The sequence below is a fragment of the Choloepus didactylus genome, chromosome 6 (genome assembly GCF_015220235.1).
Source record: "Choloepus didactylus isolate mChoDid1 chromosome 6, mChoDid1.pri, whole genome shotgun sequence".
Taxonomy (NCBI): Eukaryota; Metazoa; Chordata; class Mammalia; order Pilosa; family Megalonychidae; genus Choloepus; species Choloepus didactylus.
In genome coordinates this window covers 37,805,241-37,827,564 of record NC_051312.1, presented here as the reverse complement: position 1 = coordinate 37,827,564, position 22,324 = coordinate 37,805,241, and positions in this window count along the sequence as shown.

The following is a 22,324-nucleotide window of genomic DNA, read 5'->3' as shown; positions in this document are numbered from 1 at the left end:
TACATGTTTGGGATGCAGCATTAAATAAAACAGTAAAAAAAAAAATCTTTCTCCTCATGGAGTAACATTCCAATGAGGGAAGAGGGGAACATGAACAAACTAACATATTTGTAAAATATGTAGTTTGTTACATAGAGATAAGTTCTATGGAAAGTATGGGAAGAGGTCATGCTATAAGTTCAAATAGAGTGCTCATAAATGCATCACTGCTTTCATAACCAAAGACCTGAGAGAGGTGAGAAAACAGATCACTAAACCATAGCAGAAAGTGGTGTCATTTACATGAAAGGCTAGGTGAATTGGACCCCCAGACATGGGAGCCAAGCTGGGCCAAATTGCAGTGAATATTGAGATATTTGCTAAAAGATAGGGTGTAAATATGAGGTCTTTGGTGGCTGTTAGCTAACATTTTGCCTAAGAACAAAATCAAGATAGCAGAAGTCATGGCTTTGGAAATATATATGTGTACACACACATATATCTATTACATAGGCCAAGAAATTCCTCTTCTCATAAACCATTTGGAACTAGGTTTCAGTCATTTGAAAATGGAAAAGGGACTTACATGCAGCTACCACCATCTACATATGATTTAATAATAAAAAAAATGTAAAATACAAAACATTTATGTTGCTTAATTTTGAAGAGCTTTTAACTCCAGTTGCCTGTTGGTTAAGAAGAGAGCATAGACAGAATGCGTGTTTAATTCTGAGTGGATTCTGCCCTAACACTCACATCTCATTACTGCTTCTATTTTGACCCTATAATCTTGCAGCCACAGTGATTTCCATAGCACTGCTATGTTGTTGGAAGGACTCTACTCTTTCCACTTTACCATATGGAAGTAAAGAGAGCCAAAGAAATGAAAAGACAAATATGGCAGTGTGCTGGTTTGGATATATTATGTCCCCCAGAAAAGCCATCTTCCTTAATGCAATCTTGTGGGGGAAGACTTATTACTCTTTTGATTAGAGTGGGACTTTTTGATTAGGTTGTTTCCATGGAGATGTGACCCACCCAACTGTAGGTGAGACATTTTGATTAGATATTTCCATGGAGGTGTGAACCCGCCCATTCAGGGTAGGTCTTAATTAGATCACTGGAGTGATTTAAGATAAGCTGAGAGAGACATTTTGGAAAGAAGCTAAGATCTGTAATCCAGAGTTTACCCCTAAGAGAAGCTAAGAGCTAACACAGTCTCAGATGCTTGGAGACACAGACAGAAAGACATTTGGAGATGGTAGCTAAGAAATGAAGCCCACAGTTTGCTCCGGAGTATCTAAGAGAGGACTCCCAGATACTTAGAGAGAAACACCCCAGGAGAACCAAGCAGAGAGCTGAAAGAAGCTAAGAGAGAAAGAAGGCCAGTGACATTTTGGAAGAAGCCATTTTGAAACCAGAACCCAGGAGCAAAAGACCAGCAGACACCAGCCATGTGCCTTTTCAACTGACAGAGGTGTTCCAGGTGTCATTGGCCTTTCTTCGGTGAAGGTATCCTCTTGTTGATGCCTTAATTTGGACACTTTTATGGCCTTAGAACTGTAAATTTGTAATTTAATAAATCCCCTTTGTAAAAGCCTATCCATTTCTGGTATTTTGCATAATGGCAGCATTAGCAAACTGGAACAGGCAGCATAATAAACGCATGGTGGAAATAGCCAGGAAGGCACCCCCAACACTTAGGCAGTCTATTGACCTCTTTTAAAAAAAAGTCTACTCTTTCTGAAGACAGTCAATCTTAAACCAAAGCCATGCTAAAAGTTTTTCAGGTGACGATGTCTGAAGATTCCAGGCTCAACAATGAGTGCAGAGGTAGGGAACTGAAATGTTTTTGTAACAAAGATTTTCCTGGGTCCTACAAAGAAGCATCGAGGAAAAGAGAGGGTAAGGAAAGACTAAGATTATGAAGCAACAGAGTCATTTTGTACACTTGGAAGACTTGTAGCCCAAAGAGCTTTTTGTAAGAAAGAAAATGAAATGGGGAAAGAGTGATCCTGAAGGGAAATGGAGATACACCACTTAGTTTCTCCCATAATCAATTTTCAATGTGATTTAGCATTTTAAACAAATGAAAGCATTTAAAAAATTATCATCAGTAAAAACACAGGAAGGATTTCCATGTTCTATTTTATCATGATTTAAACATTTCCCTGGAATATAAGAAACCAAAGATTAAAAAAGGAGAACAGTTAAAATTTTGTTCTCTTAAATTATTACATTTTCTCCCTTAATTTGTAGGACTGAAAAGCTACTAAGTTCCTTTAGCTTCAGCTCAGAGGACATGTGGCTCATCTTCAGTGGAGCCTGCATCTTCAGATCAGCAGTTCTTGCTATTAAGTAATCATTCCATTAAATATTTTATCAGAAAGTTGGTTGCTTTGCCTATCTGTCTTGTCCACATTCAATTACGGCAGCTATCATTCTTTTATGGGGAAATGCATACAACTTTTCAGCGTGCCTTGAATTTTTCTCCTGAAAAGCTGACATATTTTATGAGATTTTAGTAGAATACTACTGATGATGGGCATTGAAATTCTGTCCCTTTATTCTCTTTCCCATTTTTGAAGTCAGAGTCATTTCCCACCTATCTCAAAAGAAGTAAGTTAGGGGAGGAAATGTCAAAGACAACAAACAATTATGGTTTTATTCCTACTTACCAATCTGGTATGTAATAAACCATTCGATAACAATTACATTGTCAAATGTCCCAAATACACAAATCAACCAACTAAAAGATTAGAAGTTCTTGTTTATTAGGAGAAAACTCTTACAAATTAACAATAATAAATCAAGCACAAATTGACCTCAATTTATTATCTGAGTTTTCCATACAGGCTTGCAAAAGTTCTGGCCATAATAAAGACTGTAGGAAATCTAAGAGACCTTAAAAATTGCTTTGTCTAATGCCTGACAATGAAGATGATGAAGTAGTTTGTCCCAGATGACACAATTAAACCAGGAGTATTAACTGTTCTTCTTATATGTATTTTTCAATCTATATTGCCTTCAAAAAAGGATAGGAGGAGGAACTAAGATGGTGGCATAGAGAAGAGTGGAAGCCAAGTAGTCCCCCTGGAACAATTAAGAAAACCAGAAACAACTCATAAATAAGCCAGAATAACTGTGGGGGGACAAACATGACCATCCACTCATCATACACCAACCTGAATTGGGAGGAATGCCTGAGATCACAGCATAAAATCTGTAAGTAAAAACTGTGGATCTGGACCTCCAGAAGATGGTGGTTAGGAGAGACAGGGAAAAAAATCACCTCCATGAAAAATACTAGATAAAGGCCAGAGGGTCACCCAAACACCGGTTCCAGCAATGCACCAGATGGACAGGGTCTGCTGGATCTGCAGGGACCATGAACTTGGTGAGGCCGGGAGTCTGCATTCTGGGGTGAGTGAGCGGCCCACTGAATATCCGGCAGCCATGCGGTGGTGTGGGGAAGCTGTGGGTTGGCAGTTGGAGTCGGACTAGTTCTTTTTAAAAGCCCAAAAGCGGCTGCAGATACAGCAGTGGGAACTGCACAGGAAAGCATGGCAGAAATGGCGTCTCCACAACCTGTGGGTATGCCCCAGTATCTGGTGTGGATGACAGCCTTTTGTGCACCTGTTGCTAATTGTCTCAGAGCAAGGCAGGCAGGGGTTAGCCAAAAGGGGAGAGAAACCACATCCTTTGCAGCCATCTTCCCAGTGGACTGGGAATGCTGCTGCCTAGCACTGACACCATAGCCCAGAGCTGTGCCAGGAAACCCAGTGTGATGGAAAGTGTTTCCAGCAATGCACACACACACTACAGTGTCTGGTGTGGACAGTGGCCTTTCACGCACCTGCAGCTGGTTGTCCTGGAGCTGGGAGGGGGTGGAGTAGTGCAAAAGGGGGGAGAGTGGCACCCCCATTCTGCCATCCTTTCAGCAGGCTGGGAAGGCCCCTACATGGCACAGTAGCCCAGAACTTCCCTTGAGGGATGGTGAGCACTTGTGATGTAGCACAGCCTTCCCTCAGCAGAGGCCCTAAAAGGGCACAGCTTGGAAGCGGGACCCACTCAGAAATCCCAGGGACCATACGCCAATACAAAGGACTTGTGGGTCAGTGGCAGAGACAATCTGTGGCAAGAACAAACTGAAGGTTTAGACTCTTGGAAAAGCCTTAAATCTCCAGGAACACTGTGAGGTCTGATTGTTGAAGCCACCCTCACTCCCTAACTAGTCAGACACACATCCCACATTCAGGGCAGACAGCACCAAGTACACACGCAAAACTGGTGCACCAATTGAACCCCACAAGAATCAGACCTCCACACACCACAAAGACAAAGTTGGGGAGAACTGGCTTGAGGGGAATACGTGACTCACAGATGCCACCTGCTGGTTAGTTAGAGAAAGTGTACACCACTAAGCTGTAGATCTGACAAATTAGAGAGAAGTCTCTGAATTAGCATACATATCCTAAAAGAACCCTATCAAGTTAAATGAATGCCAAGAGGCCAAAAACAACAGAAAAATTTAAAGCATATGAAAAAAACAGATGATATGGATAACCCAGACCCAAACACCCAAATCAAAAGATCAGAGGAGATGCAGTACTTGGAGCAATTAATCAAAGAGCTAAAGACAAATGATGAGACTATGGCACAGGATATAAAGGACATGAAGAAGAGCCTAGAAGAGCATAAAGAAGAAATTGCAAGAGTAAATAAAAAAAAATAGATGATCTTATGGAAATAAAAGAAACTATCAACTAACTTAAAATGATTCTGGATACTCAAGTACAATACTAGAGGAAGCTGAACAATGAATCAATGACCTGGAGTATGACAAAATGGAAAATGAAAGAACAAAAGAAAGAATGGGGAAAAAATTGAAAAAATTGATATGGACATCAGGGATATGATAGATAAAATAAAACATCCATATATGAGACTCATTGGTGTCCCAGAAGGGGAAGAGAGGGGTAAAGGTCTAGAAAGAGTTTTCAGAGAAATTGTTGGGGAAAATTTCCCGAACTTTCTACACAACATAAATACATGAAGCACAAATGCCCAGTGAACTACAGATAGAATAAATCCAAATAAACCCACTCTGAGACATATTCTGATCAGACTGTCAAATACTGAAGAGAAGGAGTAAGATCTGAAAGCAGAAAGAGAAAAGCAATTCACCACATTCAAAGGAAAAAACGTAAGAGTAAGTAGTGACTACTCTGCAGCCACCATGGAGGCAAGAAGGCAGTGGCACGATATATTTAAAATTCTGAGAGAGAAAAATTTCCAACCAAGAATTCTTTATCTAGCAAAGCTCTTCCTGAAATTTGAGGGAAAACTTAAATTTTTCACAGACAAACAAATGCTGAGAGATTTTGCTAATAAAATACCTGCCCTACTTCAGATACTAAAGGGAGCCCTACTGACAGAGAAACAAAGAAAGGAGAGAGAGATATGGAGAAAGGTTCCATAATATTAAATGAAGATGCATTGTTTAAGCCATATAGTGACCACTGAATATAAGCTTGGCTTTATTATCATCATAGTCATCATAAGACACAACCCTATATTAAATTATTTTTAATTCCTTATTTCAGAGAAGAATAAACAGACATTGCATTCTTATGAAGGAGAAAACATAGTTGCTATCACATCTTATTCCATGCTACCATTTCTTTCACTCTATTTCAAATGGAGAACTCAGGTTTATGGTATGGCATTCTTTCTGAAACAATAGAAGTCAGAAGATGAAGATACTTGCCTCACTTTTCTGACTTGCTGATTGTAAATGTGGTCATCTCACTTAACTTGTAAGATGACTCTTAGTTTCTTAATTGATAAAACAGGAATTGGACTAAGAATAATTAAAAACTGTTAAATTTAAGTCTGAAAATATAGACTTTTGAAAATCCAAAGGAATACTCTTATACTTTTTGAGACCATTGAAAAATGTGTATTCTCAATTATGTTTTATTGGTTGGTGTAGATGAAATGCCATTGTCTGGAGATAGGCATGGGATATATAGAGCAAAGGCATATAGGGAGCAGTGTTGGTGAAAATGTCTATTTATATGTGGAGAGACATCTGTCATTGTAGTCAGTGAACCACTAAATTTAAGTGGCAATTATTAATTTCTATTTCATACACTGAAACAAAAGAACATTAATTGTGGACCCAAGATTTGCTATTTATTGCATAGTTAATGGAAAATACTGAACCATTTTAGCTTCTGAGTTCAGATAGAGGGTTTGGCAAAAAAAAAAAAAAAAAGTCTATTTACTCTCTGGTCTCTAAGCTTGTAGAGTTTACAGTGAGAATTCCTATAAGCAAAACAAAATTATCTCAATGCATTTAGTTCCTCGGTTCAGATAAAAATAATTTGAGGAGGCGGGGCAAGATGGCAGACTGGTGAGCTGTATGTTTTAGTTACTCCTCCAGGAAAGTAGGTAGAAAGCCAGGAACTGCGTGGACTGGACACCACAGAGCAATCTGACTTTGGGCATACTTCATACAACACTCATGAAAACGTGGAACTGCTGAGATCAGCGAAATCTGTCAGTTTTTGCAGCCAGGGGACCTGCACCTCTCCCTGCCAGGCTCAGTCCCGTGGGAGGAGGGGCTGTCAGCTCCAGGAAGGAGAAGGGAGAAGTGCAGTGGCAGCCCTTATCGGAAACTCATTCTACTGATCCAAAATCCAACCATAGATAGACTGAGACCAGACACCAGAGAATCTGAGAGCAGCCAGCCCAGCAGAGAGGAGACAGGCATAGAAAAAAAACAACACGAAAAACTCCAAAATAAAACCGGAGGATTTTTGGAGTTCTGGTGAACATAGAAAGGGGAAGGGCCCTGAGGCGCATATGCAAATCCCGAAGAAAAGCTGATCTCTCTGCCCTGTGGACCTTTCCTTAATGGCCCTGGTTGCTTTGTCTCTTAGCATTTCAATAACCCATTAGATCTCTGAGGAGGGCCCGTTTTTTTTTTCTTTTTTTTTTTTTAATCCTTTTTTCTTTTTCTAAAACGATTACTCTAAGAAGCCAATACAGAAACCTTCAAAGACTTACTGTTTGGGCAGGTCAAGTCAAGAGCAGAACTAGGAGAACTCTGAGACAAAACGCAATAATCCAGTGGCTGAGAAAATTCACTAAACACCACAACTTCCCAAGAAAAGGGGGGTGTCCGCTCACAGCCATCATCCTGGTGGACAGGAAACACTCCTGCCCATCACCAGCCCCATAGCCCAGAACTGCCCCAGACAACCCAGTGTGATGGAAGTGCTTCAAATAACAGGCACACACCACAAAACTGGGCGTGGACATTAGCCTTCCCTGCAACCTCAGCTGATTGTCCCAGAGTTGGTAAGGTAGAGCAGTGTGAATTAACAAAGCCCCATTCAGCCATCATTTCAGCAGACTGGGAGCCTCCCTACACAGCCCAGCAGCCCAGAACTGCCCTGGGGGGACGGCACTCACCTGTGACATAGCACAGTCATCCCTCAACAGAGGACCCGGGGTGCATGGCCTGGAAGAGGGGCCCACTTGCAAGTCTCTGGAGCCATACACCAATACCAAGGACTTGTGGGTCAGTGGCAGAGACAAACTGTGGCAGGACTGAACTGAAGGATTAGACTATTGCAGCAGCTTTAAAACTCTAGGATCACCAGGGAGATTTGATTGTTAGAGCCACCCCCCCATCCCTGACTGCCCAGAAACACGCCCCATATACAGGGCAGGCAACACCAACTGCACACGCAAGCTTGGTACACCAATTGGACCCCACAAGACTCACTCCCCCACTCACCAAAAAGGCTAAGCAGGGGAGATCTGGCTTGTGGAGAACAGGTGGCTCGTGGACGCCACCTGCTGGTTAGTTAGAGAAAGTGTACTCCACAAAGCTGTAGATCTGATAAATTAGAGATAAGGACTTCAATTGGTCTACAAATCCTAAAAGAACCCTATCAAGTTCAGCAAATGCCACGAGGCCAAAAACAACAGAAAATTATAAAGCATATGAAAAAACCAGACGATATGGATAACCCAAGCCCAAGCACCCAAATCAAAAGACCAGAAGAGACACAGAGCCTACAGCAGCTACTCAAAGAACTAAAGATGAACAATGAGACCATAGTACGGGAGATAAAGGAAATCAAGAAGACCCTAGAAGAGCATAAAGAAGACATTGCAAGACTAAATAAAAAAATGGATGATCTTATGGAAATTAAAGAAACTGTTGACCAAATTAAAAAGATTCTGGACACTCATAGTACAAGACTAGAGGAAGTTGAACAACGAATTAGTGACCTGGAAGATGACAGAATGGAAAATGAAAGCATAAAAGAAAGAATGGGGAAAAAAATTGAAAAAATCAAAATGGACCTCAGGGATATGATAGATAATATGAAACGTCCAAATATAAGACTCATTGGTGTCCCAGAAGGGGAAGAAAAGGGTAAAGGTCTAGGAAGAGTATTCAAAGAAATTGTTGGGGAAAACTTCCCAAATCTTCTAAACAACATAAATACACAAATCATAAATGCTCAGCGAACTTCAAATAGAATAAATCCATATAAACCCACTCCGAGACATATACTGATCACACTATCAAACACAGAAGAGAAGGAGCAAGTTCTGAAAGCAGCAAGAGAAAAGCAATTCACCACATACAAAGGAAACAGCATAAGACTAAGTAGTGACTACTCAGCAGCCACCATGGAGGCAAGATGGCAGTGGCACGATATATTTAAAATTCTGAGTGAGAAAAATTTCCAGCCAAGAATACTTTATCCAGCAAAGCTCTCCTTCAAATTTGAGGGAGAGCTTAAATTTTTCACAGACAAACAAATGCTGAGAGAATTTGCTAACAAGAGACCTGCCCTACTGGAGATACTAAAGAGAGCCCTACACACAGAGAAACAAAGAAAGGACAGAGAGACCTGGAGAAAGGTTCAGTACTAAAGAGATTCAGTATGGGTACAATAAAGGATATTAATAGACAGAGGGGAAAAATATGACAAACATAAACCAAAGGATAAGATGGCTGATTCAAGAAATGCCTTCACGGTTATAACGTTGAATGTAAATGGATTAAACTCCCCAATTAAAAGATATAGATTCGCAGAATGGATCAAAAAAAATGAACCATCAATATGTTGCATACAAGAGACTCATCTTAGACACAGGGACACAAAGAAACTGAAAGTGAAAGGATGGAAAAAAATATTTCATGCAAGATACAGCCAAAAGAAAGCAGGTGTAGCAATATTAATCTCAGATAAAATAGACTTCAAATGCAGGGATGTTTTGAGAGACAAAGAAGGCCACTACGTACTAATAAAAGGGGCAATTCAGCAAGAAGAAGTAACAATCATAAATGTCTATGCACCCAACCAAGGTGCCACAAAATACATGAGAGAAACACTGGCAAAACTAAAGGAAGCAATTGATGTTTCCACAATAATTGTGGGAGACTTCAACACATCACTCTCTCCTATAGATAGATCAACCAGACAGAAGTCCAATAAGGAAATTGAAAACCTAAACAATCTGATAAATGAATTAGATTTAACAGACATATACAGGACATTACATCCCAAATCACCAGGATACACATACTTTTCTAGTGCTCATGGAACTTTCTCCAGAATAGATCATATGCTGGGACATAAAACAAGCCTCAATAAATTTAAAAAGATTGAAATTATTCAAAGCACATTCTCTGACCACAATGGAATACAATTAGAAGTCAATAACCATCAGAGACTTAGAAAATTCACAAATACCTGGAGGTTAAACAACACACTCCTAAACAATCAGTGGGTTAAAGAAGAAACAGCAAGAGAAATTGCTAAATATATAGAGACGAATGAAAATGAGAACACAACATACCAAAACCTATGGGATGCAGCAAAAGCAGTGCTAAGGGGGAAATTTATAGCACTAAACGCATATATTAAAAAGGAAGAAAGAGCTAAAATCAAAGAACTAATGGATCAACTGAAGAAGCTAGAAAATGAACAGCAAACCAATCCTAAACCAAGTAGAAGAAAAGAAATAACAAGGATTAAAGCAAAAATAAATGACATAGAGAACAAAAAAACAATAGAGAGGATAAATATCACCAAAAGTTGGTTCTTTGAGAAGATCAACAAGATTGACAAGCCCCTAGCTAGACTGACAAAATCAAAAAGAGAGAAGACCATATAAACAAAATAATGAATGAAAAAGGTGACATAACTGCAGATCCTGGAGAAATTAAAAAAATTATAAGAGGATACTATGAACAACTGTATGGCAACAAACTGGATAATGTAGAGGAAATGGACAATTTCCTGGAAACATATGAACAACCTAGACTGACCAGAGAAGAAATAGAAAACCTCAACCAACCCATCACAAGCAAAGAGATCCAATCAGTCATCAAAAATCTTCCCACAAATAAATGCCCAGGGCCAGATGGCTTCACAGGGGAATTCTACCAAACTTTCCAGAAAGAACTGACACCAATCTTACTCAAACTCTTTCAAAAGATTGAAGAAAATGGAACACTACCTAACTCATTTTATGAAGCTAACATCAATCTAATACCAAAACCAGGCAAAGATGTTACAAAAAAGGAAAACTACCGGCCAATCTCCCTAATGAATATAGATGCAAAAATCCTCAACAAAATACTTGCAAATCGAATCCAAAGACGCATTAAAAAAATCATACACCATGACCAAGTGGGGTTTATTCCAGGCATGCAAGGATGGTTCAACATAAGAAAATCAATCAATGTATTACAACACATTAACAAGTCAAAAGGGAAAAATAATTGATCATCTCAATAGATGCTGAAAAAGCATTTGACAAAATCCAACATCCCTTTTTGATAAAAACACTTCAAAAGGTAGGAATTGAAGGAAACTTCCTCAACATGATAAAGAGCATATATGAAAAACCCACAGCCAGCATAGTACTCAATGGTGAGAGACTGAAAGCCTTCCCTCTAAGATCAGGAACAAGACAAGGATGCCCGCTGTCACCACTGTTATTCAACATTGTGCTGGAAGTGCTAGCCAGGGCAATCCGGCAAGACAAAGAAATAAAAGGCATCCAAATTGGAAAAGAAGTAGTAAAACTGTCATTGTTTGCAGATGATATGATCTTATATCTAGAAAACCCTGAGAAATCGACGATACACCTACTAGAGCTAATAAACAAATTTAGCAAAGTAGCGGGATACAAGGTTAATGCACATAAGTCAGTAATGTTTCTATATGCTAGAAATGAACAAACCGAAAAAACACTCAAGAAAAAGATACCATTTTCAATAGCAACTAAAAAAATCAAGTACCTAGGAATAAACTTAACCAAAGATGTAAAAGACCTATAAAAGAAAACTACATAACTCTACTAAAGAAATAGAAGGGACCTTAAAAGATGGAAAAATATTCCATGTTCATGGATAGGAAGGCTAAATGTCATTAAGATGTCAATTCTACCCAAACTCATCTACAGATTCAATGCAATCCCAATCAAAATTCCAACAACCTACTTGCAGACTTGGAAAAGCTAGTTATCAAATTTATTTGGAAAGGGAAGATGCCTCGGAATTGCTAAAGACACTCTAAAAAAGAAAACAAGTGGGAGGACTTACACTCCTGACTTTGAAGCTTATTATAAAGCCACAGTTGCCAAAACAGCATGGTACTGGCATAAAGATAGACATATAGATCAATGGAATCGAATTGAGGAATTCAGAGATAGACCCTCAGATCTATGGCCGACTGATCTTTGATAAGGCCCCCAAAGTCACTGAACTGAGTCATAATGGTCTTTTCAACAAATGGGACTGGGAGAGGTTGGATAGCATATCCAAAAGAATGTGAAAGAGGACCCCTACCTCACCCCCTACACAAAAATTAACTCAAAATGGACCAAAGATCTCAATATAAAAGAAAGTGCCATAAAACTCCTAGAAGATAATGTAGGAAACTTCTTCAAGACCTTGTATTAGGTGGCCACTTCCTAGACTTTACACCCAAAGCACAAGCAACAAAGAGAAAATAGATAAATGGGAACTCCTCAAGCTTAGAAGTTTCTGCACCTCAAGGAATTTCTCAAAAAGGTAAAGAGGCAGCCAACTCAATGGGAAAAAAATTTTTTGGAAACCATGTATCTGACAAAGACTGATATCTTGCATATATAAAGAAATCCTACAACTCAATGACAATTAGTACAGTCGGCCCAATTATAAAATGGGCAAAAGATATGAAAAGACAGTTCTCTGAAGAGGAAATACAAATGGCCAGAAGCACATGAAAAAATGTTCAGCTTCACTAGCTATTAGAGAGATGCAAATTAAGACCCACAATGAGATACCATCTACCACCGATTAGAATGGCTGCCATTAAACAAACAGGAAACTACAAATGCTGGAGGGATGTGGAGAAATTGGAACTCTTATTCACTGTTGGTGGGACTGTATAATGGTTTCAGCCACTCTGGAAGTCAGTCTGGCAGTTCCTTAGAAAACTAGATATAGAGTTACCATTCGATCCAGCGATTGCACTTCTCGGTATATACCCGGAAGATCGGAAAGCAGTGACACGAACAGATATCTGCACGCCAATGTTCATAGCAGCATTATTCACAATTGCCAAAAGATTGGAAACAACCCAAATGTCCTTCAACAGATGAGTGGATAATAAAATGTGGTATATACACACGATGGAATACTACGTCGGCAGTAAGAAGGAACGATCTCGTGAAACATATGACAACATGGATGAACCTTGAAGACATAATGCTAAGTGAAATAAGCCAGGCACAAAAAGAGAAATATTATATGCTACCACTAATGTGAACTTTGAAAAATGTAAAACAAATGGCTTATAATGTAGAATGTAGGGGAACTAGCATTAGAGAGCAATTAAGGAAGGGGGAACAATAATCCAAGAAGAACAGGTAAGCTATTTAACGTTCTGGCGATGCCCAGGAATGACTATGGTCTGTTAATTTCTGATGGATATAGTAGGAGCAAGTTCACAGAAATGTTGCTATATTAGGTAACTTTCTTGGGGTAAAGTAGGAACATGTTGGAAGTTAAGCAGTTATCTTAGGTTAGTTGTCTTTTTCTTACTCCCTTGTTATGGTCTTTTTGAAATGTTCTTTTATTGTATGTTTGTTTTCTTTTTAACTTTTTCTTCATACAGTTGATTTAAAAAAGAAGGGAAAGTTAAAAAAAAAAAAAAACAAGGAAAAAAAAAAGATGCAGTGCCCCCTTGAGGAGCCTGTGGAGAATGCAGGGGTATTCGCCTACCCCACCTCCATGGTTGCTAACATGACCACAGACATAGGGGACTGGTAGTTTGATGGGTTGAGCCCTCTACCACAGGTTTTACCTTTGGGAAGACGGTTGCTGCAAAGGAGAGGCTAGGCCTCCCTATGGTTGTGCCTAAGAGCCTCCTCCAGAATGCCTCTTTGTTGCTCAGATGTGGCCCTGTCTCTCTAGCTAAGCCAACTTGAAAGGTGAAATCACTGCCCTCCCCCCTACGTGGGATCAGACACCCAGGGGAGTGAATCTCCCTGGCAACGTGGAATATGACTCCCGGGGAGGAATGTAGACCTGGCATCGTGGGACGGAGAACATCTTCTTGACCAAAAGGGGGAGGTGAAAGGAAATGAAATAAGCTTCAGTGGCAGAGAGAATCCAAAAGGAGCCGAGAGGTCACTCTGGTGGGCACTCTTACGCACACTTTAGACAACCCTTTTTAGGTTCTAAAGAATTGGGGTAGCTGGTGGTGGATACCTGAAACTATCAAACTACAACCCAGAACCCATGAATCTCGAAGACAGTTGTATAAAAATGTAGCTTATGAGGGGTGACAAGGGGATTGGGAAAGCCATAAGGACCACACTCCACTTTGTCTAGTTTATGGATGGATGAGTAGAAAAATAGGGGAAGGAAACAAACAGACAAAGGTACCCAGTGTTCTTTTTTACTTCAATTGCTCTTTTTTCACTCTAATTATTATTCTTGTTATTCTTGTGTGTGTGCTAATGAAGGTGTCAGGGATTGATTTGGGTGATGAATGTACAACTATGTAATGGTACTGTGAACAATCGAAAGTACGATTTGTTTTGTATGACTGCGTGGTATATGAATATATCTCAATAAAATGAAGATTAAAAAAAAAAAAAAAAAAAAGACATAATGCTGAGCAAAATAAGCCAGGCACAAAAAGAGAGATATTGTATGTTACCACTAATGTGAATTCTGTGAAAAATGTACAATGTTTTATACTGTAGAATGTAGGGGGACCTAGAGATACCAATTAGTGGAGGGGGAATGATAATCTAATAAGAACAGATAAACTATGGAGGGTAATCTCAATGTTATGGGAATGCTCAGGAATGATTATGGTTTGTAACTTCTTGGATATAGTAAGATCATGTTGGAAGCAATAGAGTTATTTAGGGTTTTTTTTTTTCTCTTATTCCTTTGTTTCTTAGGGGTTGTTAATTTTCTTGGGGTATGGTAGGAACATGTTGGAAGCAAAGTAGTTATTTTAGGTTATTTGTTTTCCTTAATCCATTGCTTTGTTTGAAATGTTGTGGGGTTTTTTGGTTGTCGTTTGCCTGTTTGTTTTTAATTTTTTGATAAACAAAGTTAAAAAATTGAAAAAAAATCAGTAGAAAAATGGGAGTAAAAACTAAATGACAAATAGGGTGGGATGGGGGGATGGTTTGGGTATTCTCTTTTCACTTTTATTTTTTATTCTTATTCTGATTCTTTCTGATGTAAGGAAAATGTTCAGAAATAGATTGTGGTGATGAACGCATAACTATATGATCATACTGTGAACAGTTGATTGTATACCATGGATGACTGTATGGTTTGTGAATATATTTCAATAAAACTGAATTAAAAAAAAATAATTTGAATAGCAAGGGTTATATGTAGGCATGTTTGTAAATATACAAAGGAGGAAGAAGGGCAAGCATTGATCTGTATTCAGATTTATTCTGCAAACTATATATGGTGAGAATAGTGTAACAATATCCTCATCTGTAAAATTTATAACACGGGCACTATTTTTTGATAACAAATAAGATGATTATGAATATCTGAAAATTAAACACTATTCTTAAAATTAAAAAAAAATAGTAGAGGAGCATATAGGGAAAAATATACCTATTTCAAACTAATTACAGTTAGTAGTATTTTAGCATTCTTTCATCAACAGTAACAAATGTACTATACTAATACTATGAGTCAACAATGGAGGAGGGTAGTTAGGGGTATGGGAGGATTTGAGTTTCCTTTTTTTGTCTGTATTTCTTTTCTGGAGTAATGAAAATGTTCTAAAAACTGAAAAAAAAATGTGGCGATGGATGCACAGCTGTATGATGGTACTGGGGGCAATTGATTGATTGTACACTTTGGATCTCTGGATAATTGTATGGTATGTGATCAATCTTAATAAATAAAAAAATTTAAAATAAAAAAGATAAAATATCATCTATAGTTGCAAAGCATATTGTACATTAAAGAGGGAAGCATTTATGTATTTCAACAGATTTTCCCAGTGTTCCCAAATCTAGATTTTTTTGTAAAAAGATTTAACTTTCTTGTGTATAATAAATAAAAATGCAGCTGTGTCAAAAAAGGATAAATTCTCCAACTTTCATATATAAACTTTTTGTTTCAAAATCATCTTTCTTTTGACCCAGTTTGTTAGCACATATGTAGATGAGTTTTCTTGTCACACTCTTCCAATTTAAATCACAAATAATTTTATACAAACATTTATTAGAGTATTTTTCTCATTTTTATAACAAAGTTTTATCCTTTGCTTTCCTAATTGAAGCAAAAAATTCTTGAAAGCAGGAAATATGGGTTTTTGTGTAGGTGGTTCCAGATCCTACAGAAATGGCTGGCCAATTACAGAAATTTGATAATAGTTGTTGAATGAACGAATCCAATTTGTTCCTGCCTTTTCATAAGCTCTAGATCTTTGTTGAAGTCATTCACCCAAAGTGGCTGTTGATTCTGTTCTTACTTTGGTAGTACTCTACCAGTTCTCTTCAACTTGGACTCTTCTTCATGTTTTAATAATGGATTTGATTCCATGGGTCACTGAATCTTACAAAAGTACAAATTTTCAATTCACTTCTTTCCCTTTATAAGTAGATCTCATCAGACAATAGATACTCAAACAAATTCTACTAATCATATTATTTTTTAGACTACAAAGTACATTACCATACTGAATTCTTTGAAAACTCTATTCTCTCATAGTTGGTCTAAACCAAGCATTTACTTATTCATTTAAAACAAATATTTATTGTCTCTCTTATTTAAGCTATGTACAGTTTTAGGATTTGGGAATAATCAAGTGAACAAGATTTATACTATCCTGACCTCATAGAGATTATATTCTAAAGTGGGGAGGAGGATTGAAAAATGAAAGAAACTAAACAAAACATAAAAAATAAAATTGAAATTTGAAACTATCATTAAGGAGATAAAAATTGCTTTGAGCCACAGAACTCCATTTCCATCCACCTTTTCAAATTTTGGAGCATGTTTTTAGAGCATGCTTTAAAAACATAGTTTGACAAAGAAAAATCCTAAAAGCAGCAAGAGAAAAGTGATCCATCACATTCAAAGGAAGCACGATAAGACTATGTATGGATTTCTCAGTACAAACCATGGAGGCAAGAAGGAAGTGGTGTGATATATATAAAATACAGAAAGAGAAAAACTGCCAACCAAGAATCCCATATCTGGCAAAACTGTCCTGAAAATATGAGGGAGAGTTTAAAATATTCTCTGACAAACAGACAATGACAGAGTTTGTGAACAAGATAGCTGCTCTACAGGAAATACTAAAGGGAGCACAGATAGGAAAAGACAGGAGTGAGAGGTTTGGAACACAATTTTGGATGATGGTAGCACAACAATGTAATTACACTGAACAAAGATGACTGTGAGTATGGTTGAGAGAGGAAGGTTAGGATCATGTGGGACACCTGAAGGAAAGAGGAAAGATAAAGACTAGGACTGTATAACTCAGTGAGACCTAGAGTGCTCAACAATTCTGATAAAATGTACAAATATGTTTTACATGAGGGAGAAACTAATGAATGTCACCTTGCAAGGTGTTAAAAATGGGAGGTATTGGGGGAAATACAACCAATGCAAACTAGAGACTATAAATTAACAGATACATTGTATTATGCATCCTTTAATGTAATAAAGACAATATACCAAAGCTAAATGCATTAAGAGGGAGACTAAGGGAGGGTATGGGATTCTTGGCATTGATGATGTTGTCTGACCTCTTTATTTGGCTTTAGCTTAATGCTATCTTTATTTTGTTGCTTCCTAACTGTTGTTTTTGTTTTTGTTTTCTCTTTCTTTTTCTTTTGTCTCTCTACCTTCTATGACTCCTCCTCCTTCTTTGTGGAAGAAATGGAGATATCCTTATATAGATAGTGGTGATGGTGGTGAATACATAAATACATGATTATACAGGGAACCATTGATTGTTTACTTAGGATGGAATGTATCGTGTGTGAAAAAAAATCATCTTAAAAAACGAGTTGATGAAAAAACCTTGAGGGCACTATATTGAGTGAAATAAGTCAGACACATAAGGACAAACATTTCAGGGTCTCACTGATATAAACTAATTATAATATGTAAACTCATAGACATGAAATATAAGTTACTGAGATATAGAACAAAGCTAAAGAATGGGGAGCGATTATTTATTATGAGCAGAATGCTCAACTAGATTGAACTTAAATGTTTGGAAATGAACAGAGGTGATGGTAGCAAATTTGAGAATAATTAACAGTGCTGAATTGTGCATGAATGTGGTGGAAAGGGGAAGCTCAGTGTCATGTATGTCAACAGAAGGAAAGTTGGAAGTTAAAAGATGGGAATGTATAAAATAGTGAACCCTGTGGTGGGCATTGTCCATGATTAACTGTACAAATATTAGAAATCAGTTTCATGAACCAGAACAAATGTATGATGTTATAACTAGAAGTTAATAATAGAGAGGCATCTAGACTTGGCATTGTGGGATAGAGAACATCTTCTTGACCAAAAGGGGGATGTGAAAGGAAATGAAATAAGTTTCAGTGGCTGAGAGATTCCAAAAGGAGCCAGGAGGTCACCCTGATGGGCACTCTTATGCACAATATAGATAACCCTTTTTAGGTTCTAATGACTTGGAATAGCTAGCTTTAAATACCTGAAACTATCAAACTACCACCCAGAACCCTTGAATCTTGAAGATAATTGTATAACAGTGTAGCTTATGAGAGTGACAATGTGATTGGGAAAGCCATATGGCCCACACTCCCCTTTGTTCAGTGTATGGATGGATGAGTAGAAAAATGGGACAAAAAAAAAAAAAAAAGGCACCAAATGTTCTTTTTTACTTTAATTTTTCTCTTTCACTTTAATTTTTATTCTCATTACTTTTGTGTGTGTGGTAATGAAAATGTTCAAAAATTTAATTTTGATGATGAACGCACAACTATAGAGTGGTAATGTGAACAATAGATTGTACGCTTTGTATGACTGCATGGTATGTGAATATATCTCAATAAAACTGAATTTAAAACAAAACAAAACAAAGTAATAGAGAGGCATATAGGGAAAAAAGATACCTATTGCTAACTATACACTACAGTTAGTAGTATTTTAACATTCTTTCAACAACAGTAATAAATGTAGTATACCAATACTATAAGTCAACAATTGGGGGGGATGGTTAAGGGAATGGGAGGATTTGAGTCTCCTTGTTTGTCTTGATTTCTTTTCTGGAGTAATAAAAATGTTCTAATAATTGAAAAAATTATTTTTGATGATGGATGCACAGCTGTATGATGTTACTGGGGCAACTGATTGTACACTTTGGATCTTTGGATAATTGTATGGTATGTGAACAATTTCAATAAAAAGGAATTTAGATTGAAAAAACTAATTGACAAACTTGACACCTCTCTTTTTACTGAAAAATAAAATGAAATTGAGCAACTTCAAAAGAAAAAAAAAACTTTGGAAAATGTTGGATAGCAAATCCACCTATTGCCACACCATACACATTTATCAATCTTCACCTCAAGGTTATCTGTACAGGTTGTTCTAAATGCCTTGGTGAAATAAAGAATACTTATGAGTATACTGTCTGTGCCAGTTCAAAACTGTTATGTACCCCAGGAAAGACTATGTTCTTTAATGCAATCTTGTGGGGGCAGTTTTATTATGGGTGGGATCTTTTGATTAGGTTGTTTCCATGGAGATGTGACCCACCCAGCTGTGAGTGAAAAGTTTTGATTAGATTATTTCCATGGAGGTGTGACCCTGCCCCTTCAAGTTTGGCCTTGATTAGTTTACTGGAGTACTAAGAGAGCACAGGAGCCAACACAGAAGACAGATACTTGGAGAGGTGGAGAAAAAGATGTTTGGAGATGCTGAACTAAGAGATGAAAGCCTAGAGTTTTCCCCAGAGACGCTAAGAGAGGACCCCAGAGGCTTAGAGAGAAATGCCCTGGGAGAACAAGCAAGGATGCACAGGAGCTAAGAGCCGCTAAGAGAGACAGAAGCCCAGAGACATTTTGGAGAAAGCCATTTTGAAACAAGAACTGGGAGCAAAGGACAAGGAGACGCCAGCCATGTGCCTTCCCATCTAACAGAGGTGTTCCAGATGCCATTGGCCTTTCCTCAGTGAAGGTATCCTCTTGTTGATGCCTTAGTTTGGACACTTTCATGGCCTTAGAACTGTAAATTTGTAACCTAATAAATCCCCTTCGTAAAAGCCAATCCATTTCTGGAATTTTGCATAACAGCTGCTTTAGCAAACCGGAACACTGTCAATAAAGCATTATTTTCTTTTTTTCAGAAATGGAAACAAATTCCATTTTGGCCTATCTCTCATTTCATTAAAAATATTAGTGTTCAATAACTATGGAGAAGGTGATGCTAAAGCATTTTGGTTTCTATGGTGAGCAAATGGAAGCAGGCTCTGATGGAGCAACTTTTCACAATGCATCAGTACACTGATGTTTATGAGCAGTTTTACAGTTTATCATAGTTTGTTACCTATGTCCTAAAAAATCTTTGAAGCTTATGGACTGATGTGGAAGAACATGACCAGGCCTATGCAGATATATCTAACTGTGGTATCATGAAGAATGCATTGTACGGGAATAGTATAAATCTTTGAACACTTATGTAGCCTTTAAGCCAACCAAATGGTAAAAAGGCAATGAGTCCAAGGTTCTGATCAGGCTGATTTGACCACTGAACTTCAGGTGTTGTGCCTTCGTGAGGAATGAAGATGGTATTGGAGAAACCATGTCATCTCCTATCCTTAACTCATGCATTCCTTTGCACTGTGTTTTTTGTTTTATTTTGGTTTGGTTTTGGTTTTTACTTCACTAGTAACTTAAGTCAAGGGAACCATGAACTAAATCCAAATCATCATTCTTATCTACTAGGAATGTAGATTAGGTTTTATGATTTGGCAACACATCAGAATCTTCCGTTTTTCTTTTTGTAAAATGCAGACAATGTCTGCCTATTGGAATTTCCCATTTTAGAAATTCTATCATATGGGTTCTTTTCATACTCAGTGATGTTTCAAGATGTAGCTTTTTCTTTCAAACTGGGCATTAAAATTTCAAAGACCTAAGAGGTGATATATTGGGAAGGTGTGCCAGTTTGGATATATTATGTCCCCCAGAAAAAGCCATGTTCTTTAATGCAGTCTGGTGGGGGCAGACGTTTTAGTGTAGATTAGGTTGGAACCTTTGGATTAGGTTGTTTCCATGGAGTCATAACCCACCCAACTGTGGGTAACACCATTGATTAGATTATTTCCATGGAGGTGTGGCCCCGCTCATTCAGCCTGGGTCTTGCTTTAATTACTGGAGTACTTTATAAAGAGCCGCACAGGCCTAGACTTTTGCTGCAGCTAAGAGAGGAGAAAGCCATTTTGAAACCAGAACCCTGGAGCAGACGCCAGCCACATGCCTTCCCAGCTAACAGAGGTTTTCCGGATGCCAATGGCCTTTCTCCAGTGAAGGTACCCGATTGTTGATGCCTTACCTTGGACACTTTATGGCCTTAAGATTGTAACTTTGTAACCAAATAAACCTCCTTTATAAAAGCCAATCCATTTTTGGTGTTTTGCAAAATGACAACATTAGCAAACCAGAACAGAAGGTTTAGCCTATGAATGGCAATATCACACAGGCTGATAGCAGGAATCAGCATAGAGAGGAAAGCTGAACCATCTTTCAGTGTCTTCTGTGAGTGAGAATGAGAAGGAGTGAGAGGGAGATAAGTAAATGGCAATCTTAAAGACGAACAAAGGGAGTCCTAGAGAAGGTCTTTAGAGAAACACCTGGAATTTAATCCCCTCAAGTCTAAGTCTAGTGAGCTTAGCACTTTAGCCTCAGCACTGGTAGCAATTCCAAGGACTGGGAAATGCTTTCCAGATTCACAGCAATCTGGAAGCCATTGCAGGTTGGCATTTTAATGAATACTTACTAGTGAAATCTGTCCAGACTAATAGGAAGGGAACACTAAGGAAACTAATACTCTGGGCAGCTTTTGAAAATCAAGGTTAGTTGTTCTGCTAAATACTTAGGTAAAAAATTAGAACCATGATTTCCCATGAATTGTTAACTTCTAAAAAGAAAATGAATGGGGATAAAAGTAATTCAACAGGGATTGTTTCCTTTTATAGAACTCATGAGAAAAACAAAATGGAAGGGAGAAAACAGAGCAGGTACAGGAAATAGAACTCTGAGCTGAATTCTTGGGCTCTGTGTTTTATAACTCTATTTATGGGCAGCCTGGAGGGTGGGGAAGGGATCATAGCAGAATACAGCCTCAGTAAGCCATACTTAATTTTTGCCTCCCTTAGGAGTATGGGATTTTATCTCTGGAAAATCAGCAATGGAAGGATTCGCATTAACTAAACCAGCAGCTACCACTGGCCCATAATTTAAAAACCTGTAGACAATGGCATATATGCTAAGCCCTAGATCTGCAGTAATGGACATCCTAATAATACATTTGTATCATTAACTGTTTATTGGATATTTGATATATTGGCATTTCCTCCCCTTTCCTATATGAAGATGAAACTATCTTTTACACTAGAATATGCCATCTCCTATGATGATTGAAGAAATCTATAATAAACTTGCAAATCTTCAAAAATCCATATGCTACTTAAAATATATTCTCAATAGGCAGGGAGAAATGTAGGAGAAGATCAAGGGGTTCCTTTTAGGTTACAGTTTGCCCTATGGATTTCTT